Source organism: Somniosus microcephalus, chromosome 4 (genome assembly GCF_052327205.1).
Source record: "Somniosus microcephalus isolate GS21.2 chromosome 4, FLI_Smic_1.0, whole genome shotgun sequence".
In the NCBI taxonomy this organism is placed as follows: domain Eukaryota; kingdom Metazoa; phylum Chordata; class Chondrichthyes; order Squaliformes; family Somniosidae; genus Somniosus; species Somniosus microcephalus.
In genome coordinates this window covers 323,811,344-323,817,392 of record NC_140990.1, presented here as the reverse complement: position 1 = coordinate 323,817,392, position 6,049 = coordinate 323,811,344, and positions in this window count along the sequence as shown.

Here is a 6,049-nt window from a genome sequence, read left to right as displayed (position 1 = left end):
TTAGCTTCACAGTACGCTGCAATGAAAGATTAAACATCAACAGCTTTTCACCATCTATTTACTGCTCGGGATCTTTTATTAAAGAACATTCTAGAGAAACAATGCTCATATTTCTTATGCATTAGATCAGGAAGAGTTCAAAGTTGAGGCTTCAGCAAAGGGTGGTTTAGCTGCCAGTTCATGGGGATCAAGTCTGGATCCTTCTTTCACTCATTTCATAAGAACTTAAGAATTAGGAGCAGGGGTAGGTCATACGGCCCCTCGAGCCTGCTCCGCCATTCAATAAGATCATGGCTGATCTTCGACCTCAACTCTACTTTCCTGCCCGATCTATTTCCACAATAGGAAATTCATTTATCACACTGGGCATTGGCCCGGATTTTGCAGTCAGCGGCAAAGCAACGGACGTTCATCACGTTTACAGCTGGCCACAGAATTGTCGCGGGCTTTTGAGTGACAACTTAAGGTTACTGGAAAAAAGCAAAATACTGTGGATGCTGAAAATCTGAAGTAAAAACAGAAAATGCAGAAAATATTCAGCAGGTCAGGCAGCATCTGTGGAGAGAGAAACAGAGTTTACGTTTCAGGTCGATGGGTCATCGATCTGAAACATTAACTCTGTTTCTCTTTCCACAGATGCTGCCTGACCTGCTGAGTATTTCCAGGATTTTCTATTTTTATTTAAGGTTATTGGAGATCCTTTTCAGCGTGGCGCCCTCTGGAGGGAATCTGTGGCATGTGTGAGCAGGTCAAGCAACAATGTGTCTCTTCAACCAACCAGATTGAAGAATCCTCCTGGAGACACGTAGAATTTAAACCAGGAAGTATAAATTAGAATATTTAATTCATTGTAAAATCATGTACAGAAAGCGAAATAAAGAGAGGGAAAGAAAGATAGGATTAAGAGAGAGAGATAAAAGAGACAGAAAGAAAAAGTAAAAAAAAATGTATTTGTAATTTTTTTTAAATCTCCAACAATAATTAAATTCTGAAGAAATGAAACTCCACACTTGTAAAATTTTCAGTGTCAGAGAAATTGTTTGGCAGTAATTAAGACTTATCACACTGTTAAAAATTCACCTACACCTGAATGCACCAGCCCTAACTTTTTCTGGCATGCTTAGTGAGTAACTAGTCGGTAAGTACCTTGACTTCACGCTTTTACATGTGTTTTAATGCTGAATCTATCAGCGAGCTACTGGTGAAGCGAAGCTAGTGGAGGAGCAGGGCAAATCAGACAGAAATTTCCGAATTCCGCATATAACTGCAGCATGTATGGACTCCAGATGTTGCTGTCTGATTTACTCCATAATAACAGTGAGTGCTGATAGTCTCACCATTACTCTTAATACAAAATCCAGGTTGATGTATTTACCACACTGGGCTATGCATTTACATCACTGGGTAATGTATATACCACACTGGGCAATGTATATACCACACTGGGAAATGCATTTACATCACTGGGTAATGTATATACCACACTGGGCAATGAATATACCACACTGGGCAATGTAGTTACCACACTGGGCAATGCATTTACATCACTGGGAAATGTATATACCACACTGGGCAATGCATTTACATTACTGGGCAATGTATACACCACACTGGGCAATGTATACACCACACTGGGCAATGTATATACCACAATGGGCAATGCATCTACCACACTGGGCAATGTATATACCACACTGGGCAATGCATTTACATCACTGGGAAATGTATATACCACACTGGGCAATGCATTTACATTACTGGGCAATGTATATACCACATTGGGCAATGTATATACCACCCTGGGTAATGCATTTACATCACTGGGCAATGTGTACACCACATTGGGCAATGTATTTACCACATTGGGCAATGTATCTACCACACTGGGCAATGTATATACCACACTGGGCAATGCATTTACATCACTGGGAAATGTATATACCACACTGGGCAATGCATTTACATTACTGGGCAATGTATACACCACATTGGGCAATGTATATACCACCCTGGGTAATGCATTTACATCACTGGGCAATGTATATACCACAATGGGCAATGTATATACCACCCTGGGTAATGCATTTACATCACTGGGTAATGTATATACCACACTGGGCAATGAATATACCACACTGGGCAATGTATTTACCACACTGGGCAATGCATTTACATCACTGGGAAATGTATGTACCACACTGGGCAATGCATTTACATTACTGGGTAATGTATATACCACAATGGGCAATGTTTATACCATCCTGGGTAATGCATTTACATCACTGGGCAATGTGTACACCACACTGTGCAATGTATTTACCACACTGGGCAATGTATTTACCACACTGGGCAATGTATATACCACACTGGGCAATGCATTTACATCACTGGGAAATGTATATACCACACTGGGCAATGCATTTACCACACTGGGCAATGCATACACCACACTGGGCAATGCATACACCACACTGGGCAATGTATATACCACACTGGGAAATGTATTTACCACACTGGGCAATGTATTTACCACACTGGGCAATGTATATACCACACTGGGCAATGTATATACCACACTGGGCAATGTATTTACCACACTGGGCAATGCATACACCACACTGGGCAATGCATACACCACACTGGGCAATACATACACCACACTGGGCAATGTATATACCACACTGGGAAATGTATTTACCACACTGGGCAATGTATTTACCACACTGGGCAATGTATATACCACACTGGGCAATGTATATACCACATTGGGCAATGTATATACCACACTGAGCAGTGTATTTACCACACTGGGCAATGTATATACCACACTGGGCACTGTATATACCACACTGGGCAATGTATTTACCACACTGGGCAATGTGTTTACCACACTGGGCAATGTATATACCACACTGGGCAATGTATTTACCACACTGGGCAATGTATATACCACACTGGGCAATGTATTTACCACACTGGGCAATGCATACACCACACTGGGCAATGCATACACCACACTGGGCAATGTATATACCACACTGGGCAAAGTATTTACCACACTGGGCAATGTATATACCACACTGGACAATGTATTTACCACACTGGGCAATGTATATACCACACTGGGCAATGTATATACCACACTGGGCAATGTATTTGCCACACTGGGCAATGCATTCACCACACTGGGCAATGCATACACCACACTGGGCAATGTATATATCACTCTGGGCAATGTATTTACCACACTGGGCAATGTATTTACCACACTGGGCAAAGCATACACCACACTGGGCAATGCATACACCACACTGGGCAATGTATTTACCACACTGGGCAATGTATTTACCACACTGGGCAATGTATTTACCACACTGGGCAATGTATTTTCCACACTGGGCAATGTATTTACTACACTGGGCAATGTATATACCACACTGGGCAATGTATATACCACACTGGGCAATGTATTTACCGCACTGTACATATGCCGCACCAGTTGGTACTGAATTCAAATTCTCAAACTGCCATGGCGGGATTATGAACTCATGTTTTTCTGGAGATTTATTACAGTAACATAACCACTACACTACCGTAGCCAGTATGGATCATGCATTTACCACACTGCATAGTACTTTTTCCACACTGGATAGTACATTTACCACACTGAGCAGTTAATTTTCCGCATTGGAAATGCATTTACTGGACCCAACAATGCATATAGAAAGTGAGTCGTCGGGTGGGACTGTACATTGAATTACATAGAACGTACAACGCAGAAACAGGCCATTCGACCCATCTGGTCTCTGCTGGTGTTTATCCTCCACACGAGCCTCCTCCCATCTTCTTACATCTCACCCTATCAACATTATGCTTCACGTTCGACAGCAGCTCATTTTTCAATTATCACCTCACCGTTGCCTATTCCTAAGCATCCAAATTGTAGCCCTAGGATTGATTCCAGTATAAAGTGAGAATTTATTCCGTTTACCCAATACAAGAGTGTAGATTTTATGCCTGTTATTCACTGAATAAAGTCACTATGGCACGGCAACATTTTATAAAGTGAGATCCAGACACCGTATACTTTGCTGATGAGCATGAATTTGTGCAGAAGTCGGTGGGTTCGCTTGTAATTTCAAACGTGCAAAAACATCAGAATTTTGGACTCTCATCTACTCTTCTTAAAAACTTCAGTCTCAGGCAATCACAGACATCCAGAGCTTCAAATGATCCCAGCATTCCGCAGGGTGTAACACTGTCATGGTAAACTTGACTGAATCTCCATTTGCAATAAAAGTTGACCTAATTTTACCATCATGCTTCGCGAGGACAAAGACAGGTTGCTGTGAGAACCTTGCAAAATAAACTGTTTGACCCGTAATCTGTAAAAGCTGCCAATTGTCTTTCAACAGATATAAAACATAAGAACATAAGAAATAGGAGTAGGAGTAGGTCATTTGGCCCCTCAAGCCTGTTCCGCCATTCAATAAGATCATAACTGATCTGATCTTGGCCTCAACTCCACTTCCCTGCCCGCTCCCCATAACCCTCGACTCCCTTATCATTCAAAAATCTGTCTATCTCCACCTTAAATATATTCAATGACCCAGCCTCCACAGCTCTCCAGGGAAGAGAATTCCAAAGATTCACAACCCTCTGAGAGAAGAAATTCCTCCTCATTTCCGATTTAAAAGGGTTTCCCCTTATTCTGAAACTGTGCCCCCTAGTTCTAGATTCCCCCACAAGGGGAAACATCCTCTCTGCATCTACCCTGTCAAGCCCCTTCAGAATCTTAAATGTTTCAATAAGTTCCCCTCTCATTCTTCTAAACTCCAATGAGTATAGGCCCAACCTGCTCAACCTTTCTTCATAAGACAACCCCTTCATCTCCGGAATCAATATCGTGAACCTTCTCTGAACTGCCTCCAATGCAAGTATATCCTTCCATAAATAAGGAGACCAAAACTATATGCAGTACTCCAGGTGTGGTACAGTTGTAACAGGACTTCCCTACTTTTATACTCCATTCGCTTTGCAATAAAGGCCAATATTCCATTTGCCTTCCTAATTATTGCTGTACCTGCATGCTAACTTTTTGTGATTCATGTACAAGGACCCCCAGATCCCTCTGTACCTCAGCATTTTGTAACCTCTCCCCATTTAAATAATAATTTGCTTCTTTATTTTTCCTAACAAAGTGGATAACATCGCATTTTCCCATGTTAAACTCCATCTGCCAGATTTTTACCCACTGGCTTAACCTATCTATCTCCCTTTGGAGATTCTTTGCGTGATCCACACAATTTGCTTTCCCACCTATCTTTGTATTATCAGCAAATTTGGCTACATTACACTCAGTCCCTTCATCCAAGTCATTAATATAGATTGTAAATAGTTGAGGCCCCAGTACTGATCACTCCGGCACCCCACTAGTTACCTGGGACACCTGGGAATCCCTGGCCCAAGACCGCACAAAGTGGAGGAGAAGCATCCGAGAAGGCGCCGAACACCTCGAGTCTCTTCGCCGGGAGCAAGCGGAAGCCAAGCGCAAACAGCGGAAGGAGCGCACGTCAACCCAAGCACCCCACCCACCCGCCCCTTCAACCACCGTCTGCCCCACCTGTGACAGAGACTGTAGGTCCCACATTGGACTCATCAGTCACCTGCAAACTCATTTTTAATGTGGAAGCAAGTCATCCTCGGTTCCCAAGGGACTGCCTAAGAGAAGAGACTAGTTACAGTTTGCCAACCTGAAAATGGAAAACAAGCTTACTGAAGTTCTGTGGGAACAGACTATGAAATCAGTGCAATAACAGAAACATCTTCAGCCTTGAAGGCCCACAGTTGCCTAACGGACTAGTATTAAGAGGGTCTGGGAAACAACTGCCGACCATTATGCCGTATAGTTAGGGACACGGACGCAGTGGGAGGGTTGACAAATTTTGGGGTATTAAAGGTACTGTTTCAAAACATTCGGCGCTGCAGTGGAGGTTATCGTCGATGGTGACCAATCAGTTGCCAGTTAAAGTTAGCCATACGTCTATCA